The sequence below is a fragment of the Artemia franciscana genome, chromosome 7 (assembly GCF_032884065.1).
Source record: "Artemia franciscana chromosome 7, ASM3288406v1, whole genome shotgun sequence".
Classification (NCBI taxonomy): domain Eukaryota; kingdom Metazoa; phylum Arthropoda; class Branchiopoda; order Anostraca; family Artemiidae; genus Artemia; species Artemia franciscana.
In genome coordinates this window covers 2384793-2405373 of record NC_088869.1, presented here as the reverse complement: position 1 = coordinate 2405373, position 20581 = coordinate 2384793, and the positions used below count along the sequence as shown (strand labels likewise).

At 38.5% G+C, this 20581-nt stretch overlaps 1 protein-coding gene across 1 annotated transcript in view; it reads left to right on the top strand.

Moving 5' to 3' along the window:
* Positions 1-20581, top strand: part of LOC136028727 (signal recognition particle 14 kDa protein-like) — a 56576-nt gene that overhangs the window by 8061 nt on the left and 27934 nt on the right. The gene's annotated exons all lie outside the window — the stretch shown is intronic.

The window sequence follows — 20581 nt, the reverse complement described above, 5'->3', positions numbered from 1 at the left end:
ATAAAAAAGTGCTATAGAAAAATAAGAATAATTAAAAGGCTACTAGCCACACCTTGGGGCTGTAATGAGAAAACACTACTCTAATTTTATAAATCATACATAAGACCCCATATTGATTATGGCCTCATAGTTTATGGTGCTTGTGCTAAGACCCACATGCAAAAAATTGAAACGACGCAAAAAGGTATAATTCGTCTTATATTTGGTCTTAGGAAACCAACAAAAACTAAGTTTCTGCTTACTGAGAGGGGACTATCACCAATAAATGAAAGAAGAAGATCTCTACTAACTAAGTACCTTAAAAAAATTGAAGCCAATGATTCTCATACCCTGCATAACTGGTTAAGAAATCCATCTATGTTTAGAGGCGTTGCAAATGAATATGCAAATATCCAGAAGAAGTTCCCAGTGCCAGTAAAATCTATTGCACCCACATTCCCCCAACCCCCCCCCCCCATTGGAGTTGGTCAACTCCCATAATAAAAACTGACTTCTCAAAGTGGACCAAAGAACTTACCCCCATTTCTTTTATTCAGAAAAATTTTGCCGAGCTAAATAATGTTGCTTATAAAAACCATTTCCAAATTTTTGTAGATGTGTCCAAAATGAATGAGAAAGTGGCAAGCGGAGCATTCTTCCCAACCCATAATATCGCTTTAGGAGAGAGATTACAAGATAATTCATCTGTAATGTCTGCCGAGCTAAATGCCATAATCATGGCATTAGATTTCCTCATGGTTAATGGATATATGAAAATTAATATTAAAAATATTATAATATATTCTGACTCTTTGTCAAGCCTTGAGCTTCTTTTGTCAGCTTCTCAAAATAAGATGGATATTGACACATTTCTTTGTCTTAGGATTATTCATATTTTTACTTCAAAAGGTATTTTAACTCATCTCCAGTATATTTCAAGCCACTCGGGTATAATAGGTAACCAGAAGGCAGATGAAATAGCAAAAAATACTTTAAATATTGACCAACCAAGTGGGAGACCAATCCCCATTAGAGATATTTACCGCTAGAGACTTACAGAGGTACTGATAAATAATAAGAATCCTACCCTATCACCTTTCCCAAGTAAGCACCTTTCCAAGACTTATCATAGAATTTGGTCAGGTTCAAATGGGCTAAATTTTCAGGCATTTTCATATCAGATCCCTAATTCAAGTTGCGAAGTTCCTTCATCCCCCCTTTGCAGGTCATGTAATCTTAAGAATGAAACAATAGATCATTGCCTATTTGAATGTAATATGGTGACGTCTGCACATTATACCCTGCAATGTAAAATGTTAAAATGCTTCAAACACCACAAAATTCCACTAACAGCCAAGAGTCTTGCTGACCATACCCTCTCGCAGAGCACAGAGATCAATATATACTCTCTTATAATTCAACTGCTGGTATCAAAAGATATACTTCAAGAAATCTGAGCAGATACAAATCATATAGGACAAACCAACTCCATAGCTCTGTCGATCTCACAGAGTGAGCCAAAAGGAAAAGGGCTAAATAGTATCGACTGAAAAGCCCGTCTGCTGAATAAGAAGAAGAAGTTACCAAAACATAGTTTTTTGGCGGTTACTGAAACATCCCTACAGATCTTGGGATATCAACTATTTAGGAACTTAGAGCACCCAAATTGTTGAAGAGGAGTTGGTGTTTATGTAACAGATAGTATCCAGGTCAGTGTTGTAAATCCTACTATGCTTGATATATCTTTGATAGAAAGTGTATGGCTTGATATCTCCATTGCTAATAAAAATTTGCGTCCTGGGTGCGTTTATCGAAGTCCAAGTGCTCCTTCCCTTGAAGATAGTGAATTGGCCCTCAAAACTATCATTGATGAAATGACATCTTCAATATCCCTTCCTAGCTCATTTGAGTTAATAATCACTGGCGATTTTAATTTTCCTGCAATTGAGTGGGTTGAAGGAACTGGACATTTTTCATCTAATAGTAGAGACTCACCTTTTTTATCTTGCCTATCAAATAATTTTCTTCGTCAGACTATTGATAAGCCTACACGCTATAGAGCTGATCAGAATCCCTTGCTGTTAGACCTCGTCATTTTGCGTGATACTGATTCCCTCATTCATAATGATTATTTACCGCCAATTGCTAGTACTGACCACCTAGTTATTCTGTCTGTGTTGTCCCTAAATAGTCGTCATCAACCTAAATTTCGTCCTCAGACTTTCACCGACTATGAGGCAATACAGTAGGAACTTTCATCTGCAAACCGGTCAATGCTTATCACCAGTGACATCAATGAGTCATGGTTAAAATTCAAAAAAATCTCTCCTTGCTCTTGAAAAGAAACATTCCAGGGTTATTCTTAGGAAACAGCCCAAAACACTTCCCTTCCTCACTAAGGAAGTTCAGAAGCTCATTAACCAGAAATCTAGAGCTTGGAAACGGTACATGAAGAAGAGGAACCAGGAGACCCTGTCATTTTATAAGGAGGTACGGATTCGTGTAACAGATTCTGTAAAAATTAAATTAAAAAAAACAAGTTTTTTTTAACTGAAAGTAAGGAGCGACATTAAAACTTAAAACGAACAGAAATTACTTTGTATATGAAAGAGGCTGCTTCCTCATCAATGCCCCGCAGTTAAAAAAACTTGTTTTTTTTATTTAATTTCTGAACGTTTTTGAATCAATGCATGTTTTGATTTTAGCTCTCCGCAGAGGAATAATTAAAACAAAATTTGCATTTTTTTTGGGGGGGGGGGGGCTAAATGGCTTTCTCATAATTTGATCAAATGATTTTGAGAACAAAATAGCGGGGGAGGAAGCCTAGTTGCCCCCCGATTTTTTGGTTAATTAGAAAGGCAACTAGAACTTTAAATTTTTTACGAATCTTTTTATTAGTAAAAGATTTACGTAACTTATAAATTAGCTTGCGTATAGAACTTTTGTATTCTCATGTTTCTATTACATATATAAGGGGGTTCGCCCCCTCGTCAGTACCTCGCTCTTTACACTAAAGCTTAAATTTTGTCCCAATTCATTAAGAATGACCCCTGAATCACAAAAGCCGTAGAATAAATAGTTGAAATTACTAAAAAATACTTTAGCGTAAAGAGCGAGGTATTAGGAGGAGATGAGCCCCTCATATGGGTAATAATTTCTTTCTTTTTTTTTGTGCTGTTCCTTACTTTCAGCTGAAAAAACTTTTTCATATTTATTTTTTCATTGTTTTTTTTTAAATAATGCTAGTAAATCCTGTACTCTCTTCATGGAAATTTTCTTCCCCCATGACAAATTCTCGATGGAAAGTTCCCCCAGCATATCCCCTCTTCTCAACCCCTCCCCCAACCATGAAAATCCTCCTGAAAATGCCTGTACACTTCCCAATAACCATTACTATATGTAAGCACTGGTCAAAGTTTGTAACTTGTTGCCCCTCCCACGGGAACTGTGGGGGAGTAAGTCGTCCCCAAAGACATAGTTATAAGGTTTTTCGACTACGCTGAACAAAATGGCTATCTGAGAATTTTCATCCGTTGACTTTGGGAAAATAATTTTCACCCCTGGGAAAAAAACAAAACAAACAAACAAACACGCATCTGCCTTCTGGCCAAATGTACAAAATTCCACATTTTTGTAGATAGGAGCTTGAAACTTCTACAGTACGGTTCTCTGATACGCTGAATCCGATGGTGTGATTTTCGTTATGATTCTATGACTTTTAGGGGGTGTTTCCCCCTATTTTCTAAAAAACGCAAATTTTCTCTTGCTTGTAACTTTTGATTGGTAAAACTAAACTTGATGAAACTTATATATTTAAAATCAGCATCAAAATGCAATTCTTTGGATGTAGCTGTTGGTATCAAAATTCTATTTTTTAGAGTTTTGGTTACTATTGGGCCGGGTCGCTCCTTATGGGGTCGACACCCCGCTCTTTACGCTAAATTTTTTATTGTTTTAAAAAGTAGAGTTGCGAGAAAGAATCAAACTTTAGCACAAGGAGCGGGGTGTCGAGGAGGAAAGGCCCCTTTCATATACGGAGTAATTTCTGTTCGTTTTAAGTTTTAATGTTGCTCCTTACCTTCATTTCAAAAAACTTGTTTTTTTATTTAATTTCTGAAAGTTTTTGAATTAATTCATGTCTGATTTTGGCTCTCTGTAGATAAATATTTAAAATGAAATTTGCATATTCATTCTTTTTTTGGCTAAATGGCTTTCTAAATAGAACTTGATCTTTTAATTTTTAAAGAACGTTTTTATTAATAAAAAATATACGTAACTTAAGAATTAACTTAAGTAACAAACTTTTATATTCTTATATTTTTGATTATGTATATGAGGGGGTTGGTCCCCTCGTTAATACCTCGCTCTTCACACTAAATCTTGTTTTGTCCCAATTCTTTAAGAATGACCCCTGAATCAGAAAGGCTGTAGAACAAATAGTTGAAATTACTTAAAATTTTATTCGCATAAAGAGCGAAGTATTTATCTCCTCCTAAATACCTCGCTCTTTACGCTAAAGTATTTTTAGAACCCCTCATATGCGTAATAATCTCTGTTCGTTTAAGTGTTAATGCTTCTCCTTACTTTCAAATGAAAAAAACTTTTTTATGTTTATATTTTCATTTTTTTTAAATAGTAATGCTAGAAAATCCTGGGCCCTTAATCTAATACTTTACTGGTAATAAATACACTTCCCAGTAACCATTACTGTATGTAAACATTGGTCAAAGTTTGTAACTTGCTGCCCCTTCCTTTAGGGACTGTGGGGGGTAAGTCATCCCCATAGACATAGTTATTATGGTTTTCGACTATGCGGAACAAAATGGCTATCTCAAAATTTTGATCCGTTGACTTCGGGAAAAAAATAAGCATGGGAGGGGTCCTAAGTGCCCTCCAATTTTTTTGGTCATTGAAAAAGGGCACTAGAACTTTTCATTTCCGTTAGAAAGAGCCCTCTTGCAACACTCTAGGACCACTTGGTCGATACGATGACCCTGGGGAAAAAACAACAAACAAACAAATAAACATGCACCCGTGATTTGTCTTCTGGCAAAAAATACGAGATTCCACAGTTTTGTAGATTGGACCTTGAAATTTTTTCTATAGTGTTCTCTGATACGCTGAATGCGATAGTGTGATTTTCGTTAAGATCCTGTGACTTTTAGGGGGTGTTACCCCCTATTTTCCAAAATAAGGCAACTTTTTCAGGCTCGTAACTTTTGATGACAAAGACTGAATTTGATGAAACCCAAATATTTAAGATCAGCATAAAAATCTTTTAGCATCGAAATTCCGTTTTTTAGAGTTTTGTTTACTATTGAGCCGGGTCGCTACTTACCACAGTTTGTTACCACGAACTGTTTGAAAACTGAAATCTGCCTACAAAGAAAAATTAGCTTCTGAGATTAAGTTAAACCCAAAATATTTTTGGAGACATGTCTCTTCTAAAAACCCAAATCATCACACTATTCCTGACCTTGTTGACCATAGTGTACTACACTCATCTCCAATAGATAAGGCTGACATTCTAAATGCGCTATTTACTTCTGCCTTTACCCAAAATTCAGGTACCTCTTTACCAGATCCTCCATCGTATGAAGTGCTTTTCCCTATGCCTGATCTGTCAGTAAGTGAAGTAATGGTTTTCAGTAGCCTTGAGAAGCTTGATGTAAATAAGTCAAAGGGACCAGACGGTGTTTATCCACGTCTTCTTAGGGAGTGTCGAAAAGCTCTCAGCTTCCCCCTGTGCATGCTGTTCCAGTTATCTCTTCAAAATGGGGAACTACCGCTTGATTGGAAAACATCTTATATAACCCGATCCATAAAAAGGGACGAAGAGACTCAGCAGAAAATTACCGTCCTATAAGCATCACCTCTGCAGTTGTTAAGGTGCTTGAGAGATTTTTTAATAAAGCTCTAATTGAACATCTTGAGGTTAATAATATCCTTTCCACATCACAACATGGATTCAGATCTGGTAGATCTGGGGACACTAACCTTATCCAAACATATGAATTAGTGACTACACTGCTTGATAAGGGTTTTCCTGTGGACATGATTCTTCTTGATCTATCCAAAGCATTCGACAAAGTTTGTCATGAATTCCTCATAATCAAATTGAGGGCTGCAGGTGTCAACGAAGGTGTTTTACAGTGGATTATGGGCTTCCTTTCTGAAAAATCACAGAGTGTCAGAGTTTTTGATTTGCAAGGAACTCCTCATTTCTCTTCTCCCACAACTGTATAAAGTGGCGTGTCCCAGGGCACTATTCTTGGACCAACACTTTTCAACTTCTATGTTAACAAACTACCCACCCTTCTTTCAAATCTTATTACCCTTTACGCTGATGACTCAAAACTAGTTGGAAAAGCGCCATTGGCAGCCCCTTTCTTCAAAAAAGATAAAAAGTTGCTTGAGGATGTCCAGCGTCGTGCCACTAAGATGGTTACCAACATGAGAAAATTTCCATACGAAGAAAGACTACGTCGTTTGAAGCTGCCGACGCTGACATACCGAGGGAAAAGGGGTGACATTATTTTAACCCAAAAAATCCTCTCTAAAAATACCCTTCCCGGTCTCTTTGCACAGCCCTTGCATTCTGGTACTAGAGGACATTCTTTGAAGCTCTCCATGCAGCGTTCCACGAGTAGACATAGAAGCCACTTCTTCAGCCAAAGAATAATCAATATGTGGAACCAGCTCTCTGAAGAAACACGTTCTGCTACTTCAACTGACATGTTCAAGTCCCACCTTGATAGGGTTCCTTTACAATTGGGAAGCTGCAGAGTCCTCCACAAGAGTCTAATCTAACAGCCACAATCTACACCAAACGAATTCTTTTTTCTCATGGAGCATCACAAGGATGGATAATCCTTATATCGCTCCAAACTGCGATTTAAGGTAATTTCTGTTTAAGTTTTAATGCTGCTCCTTACTTTCAGTTAAAAAAACTTGTTTTTTTTATTTAATTTTACAACATTATTTAGTTCATTAATAATGACAAAGAAACAATATGCATCAATTTAGAATCTTGCCCCATGCAGTAACATGCACTTTAGAGCACTTGGAATAAAACTAAACATTTATTATACATTCTTACTATGAACAGAGATGGTTTTGAATTAGTCAATTACCTTAAATTGCAGTTTAAAGGAATCTAAGGATTTCCTCCTTGTAGGCTCTGTGAAGAATTAAAGACTAGTTGAAGACTCATGGGCTGCCCAATCATACTTCCACTCTACATAACTCAATTCAGTATCCGCTCTTGATTTGAAAGTTTCAAGACAAGTTGCAGAGACAGCATATTCTGACTGTTTATTCCAAAGGTTGGTGACTGTTTATTCCAAAGGCTGTTAATAGTTTGAGGCAATGAAGAGGCTCATAATAGGGAACTATTTGGAATTTGCTAATCAATTTTTTTGCTCACCTTTGGGCTGCTTCTAGGATGAATTTGTCTTTTTTTTGTAAAAACAGGATGCAAGTGTCATGCCAATTTCAAGTTTTGGTCAAAAAAGAGCTTTATATAGTGTTGTCATGGCTCCTGGAGAGTGGCTGCTGAAGTTTCTCTTTATAGTTCCTAGAATCTGGCTAGCTGATGAAGCAGCAATAGCAGTATGAGAATCAAATTTAAGTTTTTCATCACTCAAGACACCCAGATCTCTATCCTCAGGAACAGCCGCAAGCAGTAGTTCACTGAGGGTGTACCCAAAATGTAATTTTTTTTCCAAAATGGAGGACATGGTAGTTAGATGTGTTGAAGCTCAATAACCAGGCATTAACCCAATTATTAAACTCATTTATATGACATTGAAAAACATCTGCATCAAGGTAGTTTCTGATACCATTAATGAGTTTGGAGTCACCTGCAAAAAAAGTTAAATAATTTTGTGCTACACTAGGGGTATCATCAATGAAAATATTGAAGAGGGTATGGCCAAGGGTAGTACTTTGCAGAACACCACTCTTGACTGGCAATGAATTTGAATAAATCAGCATTCCATGAGATGTGAATATTCTGACCTGTTGAGTCCTTTCAGCAAGGAATGCCTTAATCCAGCCAACAACTTGGTTGTTTATTCCTGCAGCTTGTAACTTGACAATCAGTCTCCTGTGGCAGATCTTATCAAAGGCTTTGGCTAGGTCAAAGAGGGGAACATCAACAGGAAATCCCTTGTCTATAAGATATGTAACAAGATTCTAAGACTAGTAAATTTGTGTCAACTGATCTACCACTTTGGAAACCATGTGGAGAATGGTGAAGGATGTCATTCTTTTCAAGATGATTAATCGCAGCATCATTAACTATTCCTTCAATCACTTTGACAACAGAAGAGGTAATACTGATTGGCTTGTAATTTGCAGCAGAATTTCTTTTCCCCTTTTTGAAAACAGGAGTTATGTATGCTTTTTCTAATCCACTGGAAGTTGTGCAGCTTTGATAGATTTTTGGAAGATTACAGCTAATGGGGCAGCTAGGATATCTTTAGCATGTTTGAAATCCATAGCATCTAGAATGAATATTCTTCAGACCCTTAGATTTATATACATTAGTTGAAGCAAGTTTCTTATTCACCATGCATTCAGCTACTTCAATATCTGGCATAGTGGTAGTGATTGGGTAAAAAGAGAGTGTAGAGGGTAGGACATTCTGACCATCAAAAAATACTAAGGAAAATTGTTTATTCAGGAATCCTGCTTTACTTTCAAGTGTGGATATCACATGTCCATTTTCCCATAAATCTGGAACTGAGTGTCTGCCTGGATTTTTAGTTGATGTATGCCTCCAAAAGAGTTTGGGATTTGCCTTGATTTGTTGAGCCAGTTTATTTTTGTGATTTGATTTTAATTTTTTAATGTTATTTGTAACAAGATTTCTGGCTACCTGGTATTTTTCAAAGTTACAAGAGTTTCTATCCTTGTGATGCTTTTTCCATGCTTTGGCTTTTATTTGGATGAGATTACAAATAGAAGGAGTTAGATATGGCAGTGTTTTAGGCTGTCTAATCATCCTGATGCTAGTATGTTTCAATTCAGCACTAAGTAATAAAGTTTTGAAGATATGCCAAGAAGTCTAAAGATCATCATCTGTGGTAAAGCTCCACTTAATACATGCTAAATCTCTACATACAGTTTTGTAATCAATAAATGAGTGATGCTTATAAGCAGTTTTTTTGCTGTGAATATTAAGTGTAGAATGAATTGTAACATTGTCACTTTTTCCAAGGGGGGGGGGAGATAATCATTGCTCATTGATAGCTGAGGACTAGAAACAATAACTAAGTCAAGAAGTGATGGATTCTGATCACAATGAATTCTTGTAGGCTCACTAACTGTTTGGTATAGATAATTGTTTGATAAAGAAGATGAAAAGGGAGAACCCTTAGTTTGTGTTTTCGGTGACCCACATTCATCAATCCATAAAATTCCTGGCAGGTTGACATCACCAACTATGACTGTTGCAAAAGATTTGATTTTGAAAATATTGAATACTATTTCCAAAAGGGCATTTTTGCGAATAATCTGGCTTGGGGAACTAGGGCTATGATATGCATGTCCAAAGCATATTATATTATTGTCAATAGTTATAGTTAACCAAACTATTTCAATCCAAGGTCTATAATTGTTTGTGGGAATAATAACACCTGCCTGCAGCTCCTCCCTAACAAAATGGCCACACCTCTCCTGCAATCCTGGTCCAATAAATTTGAAAAAAGTTTAAAACCACTGATGCTGATACAAGATTCTGTAAGCTTGGTATTGCTAAATTGGGGCACACTTCCACAGTTGCAAGTATATCTGCTTGTTCTTTTAAAAGAACAGAGGCAGCCTTGTTCCATTTATTTGAAAAATGGTCAGCATTGGTACTGATAATTTTTAAAGACGTTTGGTTAAGGTGACAGTGTAAAACGTTTTGGGGAGGTGATATTGATAAAAAAAGAGTCAGAGAAGGTATTTTCGGGTATTTGGAAGGAGCCAAAGGATGAAACAGGACTTCTACCTTGAAGGATGGTTCAGAAAGCTCATTAATACTTAACAGCTCTTTTCTATCTACTATATTACTATTTGCACATCTTACAGGGGTGATAGAAGTGGCATATAATAGTCCATGGCCTTGTGGGAATGCCCTCCACCTGGACAGATCAAGTTTTTTGCAATAATCTTTTTGTGGTTGATAGCCAGGTGGGAGTCAATAGCCTGTTTCATTTTTGATGGTGCATGCTGCACTCCTGTGCTAACATGTTCTTTAACCTCTGAAACAGTGCTTTATCAGCCATGTTTTTTTCTAGGTCATCAGCACGCTCTTTGACTTCGGATATCCTAGCAGTATTGTCATTTTTGAGCTCCTCTGCCATGGCCTTCACTATTTCTGCAATAACCATGAAACTTGGGACCTTAGATATTATTAGATTTAAATTATAGCTAATGAAGGGAGGTCAGCTGGGGAACTAGAGTGCTTGTAGAATGGAGAGTACCACTGCATATCTCCAACACTTGAAATTTGTGTAAAAAGTTGATATTCAGGGACAGACATTTTAAGGCAGTCTATGCAGAGCCATTTTTCACATTCATCACACAAAACGGCTTTAGAGGTTGGGTCAAGACCAATTCTGCAGTCTGTACAGAAATCTTGAGACTAATTTCAGTATTGTAAGCTTTAGTGGCATTAGTAGTAATAGCAGTAGTAACAATAGTAGTGGCATGAATAGAAGCAGTAGCATTAGGATGAAAACATTTTCTTGTGGTTAGTTTAAAATCCCTCACAACAAGCCCTGTTAGTTTCAATTTCACACACCAAACTGTTCCTAAGATATTTGTGTTGCACCCTTTTGACAACCTGCATACAGGTGGTGTGTTGTGATTCAGTTCACCTTCCCCCCCCCCCAGAAAATACCTTGAAAATTGCCATGACATTGCTGATGTCCTTTTGGTAACTGGTTTGTTAATACCTCTTGAAATTTTTATCTCAATGCCTTTAGCCTTAAAAGTAGTTGCAATAGAAGTAGTAGTAGTAGTAGTAAATGTAGCAGTAACATTAGTATTAGTAGCAGTGTGCACATATTGCCTTTTGGTGAGATGATCTTCCCCTTTAAGCATTCTCTGAAAGTTCCAACTTAATACCCAAATCAATTCTTGAGATACACTATTTTGACAATTTGTATGCAGATGGTGTCTATGAATTTTGTTCAAATTTCCTCTCAATACTGTAAATCAGTGGTTCCCAACCTTTTTCGGTCCGCGTACCCCTAGTCAAGGCCCAAAAAGTTTGCGTACCCCTTTCTTGAGAATCGTTGTTTTACTTTTTTCTTAACTAAAATCAGATTTTCAAAAACACAAGATTTATTGTCCAATATGACGGTGGTTAAATGTACGTACAAAATCAATGAGAAACTTGAGGCTGCTTTTTTGCTAAAATATTATCAAATCTTGGCTCGATGTCACTAACGGCAATTATAAGGTCATTTTGTACACTCAGTCTGTTTCTGTGTTTGGTTTTGATCAATGACATTGCCGAAAATGACACTTCACATAGGTCAGTGGATCCGAATGGTAACAAAGCAGACATGGCGATTTCACTTAGTTCCTTGTATTCTCCTTTCACCTCCAGCCAAAACTGGGAAACAGTTACATTTTGGAATTTCAGTTCTAAGGCGCGATCACTGGCAAGTTCGATCAGATTCTCTGTAAGCTTGTCACTAAGACCGGAGCTTGAGGTCACGTCTTCAACAAATGGATTTTGGATCCAATCCTGCGTTCTATCTTGGTTCATAATCGATGGGAAATATGACACAAGTTCATCTCGCAACTTTGTCAGATGCTCCCGAATACAATCAGAGATTGTGTTGAGGTTATCAATTTCACTATCGTCTGCAAACTTGTCAAGGGTCGGGAAGACACTAACGCTGTTTCTTTGAACCTTTTTAAGCCAGAACTCCAATTTCTTGATGAAAGCACACATCTTCGAATTCAGGGAGAGTTCGTCCGTCCGGAAACCTTGCATTGACAGATTCAAGTCATTCAGTTTGTCGAAAATATCCGCAAGATAGGCCAGCCTGCAGACCCAGTCCTGGTTTTCAAAAAGTGAACTGAATGCAGATTTTTGCTCCAGAAGAAACATATGAACTTCTTGTCGAAGCTCGAAAAGTCTGTTTAAAATCTTCCCACGAGACAACCAGCGAACTTCTGTGTGCAGAAGTAAATGTTGATGTTCTGAACCCATCTCTTGGCACAGCAACTTGAACATTCTTGAGTTCAGTGGTCGGGCTTTGATGAAGTTGATCACTTTTACAGCCTCGTTGAGGGTCTCGTGCAGATGTGCGTTCATCCTTTTTGATGCAAGAGCTTGCCTGTGAATGATGCAGTGCAACCACTTCACCTTTGGATTTTTCTTCCTTATCCAGGCCATGAGCCCATTATTCTTCCCTGTTAGGGCGGCAGCTCCATCTCTGCAAACTGATAGACACCAGTCCCACAAGATGCCCCCTTCTGCGAAGAATTTGTCAATCACCTTGAATAGTTCTTCTCCTGTTGTTCTTGACTGTAGGTTTTGACAAAACAGAATATTTTCTCTTATGTCAGAACAATCTTGATATCGAACAAAGACGATCACCTGGGCTTCACCTGACACATCCGTGCTTTCGTCAAGCTGTAACGCAAACATCTTCGTCAACTTTATTTGCTCAATAACCTGCATGACAATATCGCTTGCAATGTCTTCTATCCTTCTTGAAATGGTATTGTTCGACACAGGTATAGACTGAAGGGCAGTAGCAGTTTTCGTGTCAAACATTATTTCACTGACTTTCACTAGTGCTGGTAATATCAGACATTCGGCGATGGTGTGCGGTTTTTTCTGTTTCGCAACTAAATATGAAACAGCATACGAAGCCCGGAGAGCTTTTGAAGAAACTGATGCCACTTTTGCAAGTTCCAAACAGTTACTAGCGAATGCTTCTTGTTTACGCTTGAAAAACTCTATGGGCTTACCGACATGAGAAGGGTGCCCAGTACTGAGATGCCGGTTCATATGCGCAGGTTTCATGGAACTGTTGGCCAAGACTTGACCACAAAGAACGCACTGTGCATTCACTGGATCAGACTTTGTCGCACTAAATCCGAGCCCTAGGTATTCTGACAAATATCGACGCACTTTGACCGATGATTCGTCATATTTCTTCTTCTTAGGTGCAGGTTCAGAGTTTTGGGTACCATCATTCGGCTTCTTGTTATTCCTGATCAGGAATCTATCCATCTTTGTTTGCAACCACAATTCACGAACTTCGTGTTTCAACAGATGACAAGATACTGAACTCGCTGAGTTTAAATCGAGACCTTACGGCTATGGAGAAAAATTAGCATCGAGACCTTACGGCTATGGAGAAAAATTAGCGGGTTACTGAAAGTGAAAGTTTTGAAAATGAGTCTGAAATTACGTACAATGGGTTATGTTATCTGATTTTGAGGGAAATGTTGGAACTGAGTCAGAAACAAGTTTTAAAGATGTAGACTAAATTAATTTTGGGACCTTCGCGTACCCCCTGCGAGGGTTTCGCGTACCCCCTGGGGTACGCGTACCACCGGTTGGGAACCACTGCTGTAAATGGTGTAGTCTGGTAGTAGTAGTGGTGGTAATTTTTGCAGTGTTGGTAGAATGCAAATATTGCCTTTTTGATTTTTTTCCCTTATCATTTCCTGAATTTTCCAAATTAATATGCTCACTTATTCCTGTGTTATACTCTTTTGACAATCTTTATTGACGTAACTTGTTTTTATTTAGGTCAACACCCCCTCAACATTCTCTGAAAAGCCTCACCTGAATGCCCTTCGTCTTTTTGGAGAGTAAAGTTAAAGCATTCATACTTTTATCAATAACATGTACTATATATAAACAATGAACAAATTGTCTAGCTTACAGCCATTGTCCCGAGGACTCTGGGGAGGTTGACATCCCCTAAGACATAATTACAGGACCTTTCAACAAGGCTGAACAAAATAGATCTCCTAAAATTTAGATCGGATATGTTTTGGGGAATGATAGGCCGGGGGAGGGGCTGATTACCCTCAATTCATTTTTGACTTCTAAAAAGGGCACTAAAACTTCTGACTTCCAATCAAATGTAATCCATCTGATCCAAATATTTTACCACCTCTCATTTGAAAAAACAAAAACATTAGATTAAATTAGAAATAGTAGTTTCCCCAATCCAACCATCTGGCCACCCCTTCCATAAAAACATTATATGCCCCTGGGGATTAACTTGCAAGCCATATCCCTTGACTCTAGGCTATTCTGTCAACCCAAAAGGCCTTATTTTATGTTTCTTGGACGATTTTTGAACAAATGGCTATCTCAAAATTTCTATGGGATGTATTTTGTGGGAAATATGATGTCTATCCTTCAATCACAGTGACTGATAAAAAGGGCACCAGAACACCTGATATCCAATCAAATGACGCAATTCTGGGTTTTTTACAACCACCCTTCCAATAAAACTCTATGTAGCCTCAGGGCATGACTTACAACCCTTTCCCTGAGGGCTGTTACCTCACACGGATAATTTTCAGACCTTTCAACTATGCTGAACAAAATGGCTATCTCAAAATTTGTATTAGATGTGTTTTATGAATTGATGGGCGCTGGGGGGACTTGTTGCCCTTCAATCACTTTTGGCTAATAAAAAGGGCACTTACCCTTTCAATTTCCAATCAAATGAGCCTTTTCTGAAGTTTCTACAACAAATGACCATCTCAAAATTACCATCTCATACATTTCGGGAAAATACAAGGTGTGGGAGGGTATCCATCCTCTGATCACTCTAATCTTAATAAGGGTACTAGAACTTCTGATTACCAATCCAATGAGCCCCCTCTGAAGTGTATATGATCACCTTTTCTGTATAAACCTTATATGCCCCTAGTGTGTAACTTACAGCCCTTTGCCTGAGGGCTATAGGGGGTTGTCATCCTCAAAGACATAATTTCCAGATCTTTCAACCATGTTGAACAAAATGGTGGGCATGGGAAGGGGGCTAGTTTCCCTCCAATCACTTTTGACTATTAAAAAGGGCACTGCGTTTTAAATGTTTTCACCTAATAAATAAAAAATCATTAAAACTTAAAAAAAATACCAGTATAATAAATCAAAACCAATTAAAATTTAAAAAAATAAATATCAGTATATTTGGAATAATCTAGTAATGCACAGGGCACCTTTGATTTTCTTCAGCATCCCCTTCAACACACAATGAAAGTTTCAAGTCAATACCATCATTCATTCCTGAAGCATTGCTGACACACCCTCTTGACAACCTGTCTGGGCATAGTGTGTTTCAATACAGTTTCAATATCACCCAATTTTTTGGCTTAATACCTTAGCTTAAGTAGCATTAGTAGTAGCACCAGTAGTAACAGCAGTAGAAATAACAGCAAAATCAATAGTAGTAGCTTTTGTTTTATGAGCAGAAGTGGTATTATTCATAGAAGCAGTAGCACTAGGATGCAACTGCTGTTTTTTGGTTAGCCCAACATCCCCCACAACCAGCCCTTCAATTTTCAATGTCACACACAAGACTGTGTTGCTTATGAAACTAAGACATTGTTATGGAAGTTATTTAAGTCCATACTGCCAAACGAGTCTTATTAGCATACTGACTGACCTCTTGCACCAACAAAGAAGTTGCTCAATTAAAAAGTATTGGGCAATATGGTCAGACAAGAGAAAAGATCTGTGACTTAGTTTGTTATTTTGTCTATTGATTGTAATGTTACTATCCGTAGAGACATTTGGAAGGATTATTCTTGACAAATTAAATGTAGTATATCTTGCTAAAACATTTTAAAATCCTGTTGAAAAGTTCAGACTTGACTGGAGCACCTGCATGGCTGGTTGTTTTGATGGTGTGAATGGTCATGATAAGACCATGCAATGGTGTTCAAGCTGTCCTTAATGACGTTGCACTATGACGTAAATACATTCATTGCTGTGGCTATCATCTAAGTCTTGTGCTAGTAAGGTCAGTAGCTTTGTTTCGAGATATGTAAGGCTTCTTTTCTTGTATCTTGGCAATTTATAGCTCTCTTAGCTGAAGTGAAAAGACGATTAGAGGACTAGTCAGAGAGATAAGCTCAGATGGTCTAATAATGGTCTAATAATGGTCAGATGGTCAGATAGTCAGGATTAGCTCAGATGGTCTGATGAATTGTAATGATTCCATCACTTTTGATCAATTCAGAAAATTTAGGTGCTATCTTGAAACACTAGGAATAATTTTTCATAAAAGCAATTCAAGAGATGACTGCTCTGAAGCTTCTGGTTGCTGGTAACAATTGATATCTTATTCCTGCTTATTTGTGAAATGATGAGCAGTATCCTTGGACCAATAGATATACCATCCAAGGAATTCAATTCTAAGAGCCTAGAACTTTCATGTGTTCACTTCTTGCTTTATTCAGTCAAACAGAACATTCTAGTGTTCCAATCTAAAGAGTGCTGGACTAAGATGTTTGAAGGAATGAAATACTAATATGAGAAGGGTTCAATTCAAACTGAAAAGCCAGGATATTTGATTGCCATAAGCAGTTACTCTCTCAGTTTTCATGTTGTAACAACTGTCAAATGGATGGGCATTGTAAGGTGTTTCAAACTGATTGCTCAAACATTCTGTATATTTCATAGTTGACCAATTAACTTCAGAGCTGAAACAACGGTTTGTAGATAGCTTCACATCAATTCAAGGCTTAGAAGCCTTTGACTAAAGCTCACTGAAGTTTTTGGATCGTTGCCTAGTACAAACTTTGTACATGACTTTTCTGTATTATCAGTCAACAGGTTGACCTTTGAGCTTTCCTCCTTCGCAAGAAGGATACAAAGAAAAGATTTTTCTTTAGTAAGATTTTTCTTTAATTTTGAAATCAAAGAGTGAACAGGACTTGGCAGCACAAACAGGCAAAATCTTGTCTTATTTGAAAGAACAAGGTCAAACTGTTACTCTGTGCTTTTTTGGGTGCACTGAACTTCCTCGCGAAATATTAAATCCAATTTTTTTTTCAGGCACTATGGTATTTATTTTATTTTTTATTTTTTTTTTGTTTTTCTTGGTTTTTACTCTGTCTTTTTCTGGTCTCTGTCCAGTTTCTTTGTGGCAATTTATAAATAAAGTGATGATGAGATGGTGAAATGACTTCCCTCAAATATTCAAAATTCAACTGTAAAGATATTTGCAGATGATGTAATGCTGACTTTCCATTTCAGTAGGTGGATCTGTGCTTGATGACAATTTAAACTAATTGTAATCTTGACTCCAAAAGTAAATAAATGCATGAGTAACTAAAATAACTTGTATATCAATAAGGATAGATCTTTAATGGCTAATTATCTATAGCCATCAATGTTTAATAGCCACTCCAACTACTAGTTATATTCGAGGGAATAGGGCCTGATAAGCTGAAGTGCTCCAAGCTAAGGTTGGGACCTCGTAGTTATGATTTACGATCCCGTCCGTAGTGAGACTAAAGGAGAGCCTTAAGTTACACCTCATCGTGGCAGAGTAGTGAAACGTTCTGCTGGTTGCCTAACCCGACCGGCAGAACGTCTATTGCAACGGGGTGCCAGAAGTTTGAGGAGCTGCTGGTAAAGGAAAATCCCATGAAACACCAATGGATGCAGAAGATTCAGATATATCAATCAGTACTACGGCGTCCGCGATAGCCGACGCGGTCAGGTTTGGATAATTTCTGATTTGAGAAGTGGGCTAATCATCCCCACCAAGAAACTTAAAGTTGTGTCTTGGAATGTAAGAAGTCGCAAGACCAACTCAACTCAGATGCTCCTTGCTAATGAAATGAAAAAGTGTGGTCTCAATATATGTTGCCTTTCTGAGACTAGATGATGCAATCAATTGACCTCAAGGATTCAGAAACATTTAATTTTTATGACTCTGGAATGACTGATGGGAGCAGACCCCACAGAGTCGGATTACTCTTGGACCCAATTGCTGCATCATCTCCCATATCTGGGCAACCAGTGTCAGCAAGAATCTCTGACCTGGGACTGGAAGGCCAGATTAGTAACGTGACTTTATTGTCCGCTTATGCGCCTATCAGAGATAGCCCTGATGACTCCAAAGATGCGTTCTACTTTGAGCTGCAGAGAATACTGGACTTTGTCCCAGGACACAACATATTATTTGTTGCTGGTGGCTTTAAGTCAAGGGTCTGTAAATCAGATACAAACACCAAAGGAGTGATCAGCCGCCATACTATCAGACATAGATGCCTGAACGGCGAGAGCTTGCTACAGCTTGCCAAATATAATAAGCGATGTCTGGTCAACATTCAGTTCGAGCACAGGAAGCTCCATCTTGTAACCTGGAGATCTAACGACGGGGACACCAAAGCGTAGATCGACCACTTCCTCGTCAGAAGACGTTGGAGGAGCCCATGGATGCAAGAGTTTACAGAGGCGCAGATACAGGCTCAACAAATGGCTTTGGTCACTTCCTTCTCATCTGTAAAGTCAGTCGAAGACGAAGCACCTACACAAAAAGATAAAAACCAATTTGTTTTATATATGAAAACTACAGAGTCCTCAAATCAAGGCTGGTTTCGAGCTACAGCTTAACAATGGATTTGAGGCCCTTACTGACTACACTGACATTGAAGACTGACGGTCCAAGCTGAAAGTTCTGAAACAAGAAGTTGCTGAACAGGTTCTTGGTCACACAAAGAGGAAACAAAGGCTCTAGATCTCATACAAAACAATTGAGCTAGGGGAAAACAAATAACCCCTTTTTAGTGGCCCTAAAGAACCCCAATAATGCTCATAAGATGGTAAAGCAGTCTGCTCGTAGCGACAGGAAGAAATATTGGTCACAAGTGGCTTCTGATATGCTACAAGCAGCAAAATTGGATAGCCTAAGGAAAACATTAAAACAGCTGAGGGAAGCGACAGGCAAGTCGCCCATCTCCACAGACTCTCTGAAAGACATAATGGACAAATTTATTCAGACGGAAAAAGACCGCCTTTAGAGATGAGAAGAACACTATTTTGAGCTCCTTAATCCCACAAAAGCTCTGTTTGATCTACCCGATTTCCAGAATGTACCGAAGGAGCCCTGCCAGATAGATCTATAGCCACCATCATTTGCTGATGTTCAGCGGGCCTAAAAACATAAAAATAGCCAAATCCCTGGAGAAAATCGAATCTCAGCAGAGATGTACACGTCATCCTTTACACTATTGTGTCTGCTAAAAGACTTGCTAGTTAAGGTATGGACAAAAAGAAATTCCCAAAAGCTTGGAAACTCTCAGTACTTACATTGGTATATAAATATGGAGACAAGTTAGTCTGCTTGAACTACAGAGGTATATCACTAATAGACTACGATATGAAGGTCTTTTGCATAATTGTCCTCAACCGTTTCAAGGACGCCTAAGAGAAGTTGACAAGACCAGGACAAGCAGGTTTCAAACCTGGCAGGGGCTGTCAAGAACATATTCTTACCCTCTGCCTTACCCTACAGCATAGCGGGAGATTTGAACTGTTTGCTCTCGTCACCTTCATCGATTTTGTTGCTGCTTTTGACTCACTTATCAGGACCGTTATTTTGAAGAGCATGGTGAAAAATGGTGTCCCAGCAGAACTGATCGAGATACTCAAGGGAGCCTATGAGTCTACAGTTACAAGAGTCTGAACTGCCGATGGTGAAACAACGGAATTTTACGTTGAGTCAGGGGCCAAACAGGGATGTCCCCTTTTGCCAACTCTGTTCAATTACATAATAGACTGGATAATGGCAAATTCGCTTTGGACCCACAAAGGGTTTGTCGTCGGTCAGATAGAAGACAACTTGATCGCCCTGACAGACCTTGACTTCACAGACAATGTGGGTTTCATGAGTAGCTTTTCGGCTGAGCTCTAAAAGATGATCAACAATGTCTTCTGTACATCAAAGAAAGCTGGCTTCATGATCAGGAAGTCCAAAACAAAAGTCATGAAAGCAAACGCCCCAGGCCACCAGATATCCAACTAGAGGGCAAAACCATTGAGAATGTTGAAGAGTTCTGCTACTTTGGTTCTGTCCACCTTGGTTCTGTCCTAACTCTGAACGGATGTGCAGAATCTGACGTTAGAGCTCGAATAGGAAAGGCATGGGGTGTCTTTACAAGCATGAAGAAGTCGGTTTGGAATAGACATGAATTTAGCATCTAAACAAAGATGGACGTGTTCAAGGTAAATGTTCGATCGATCCTACTGTACGCCTGTGAAACTTGGCCTTTAAAGGCCGGAGAAACGTTCACTAGAAGTATTCGACTGTCACTACATGAGACATACTACGAGTCAGTCGATGGTCACATATCTCAAACGCTGAGGTTTGAAGGCGTTGGTTCTAGAAGGCTCTCCTCCCTGTAATCATAAAAAAACGACGACTGAAATTCCTGGGACACACTACGACGGCCAGTTCAAACCATATCCCGCGATGTCCTCACCTGTGATCCCCTTCCAACTTGGAAACATAGACCAGGCGGCCAAAGAAAGAATATCTGGCAGACATTCAAGAAGGACCTGGATCCTTGGGATGGCTTCCACCAACGTGGACGTCGTTGG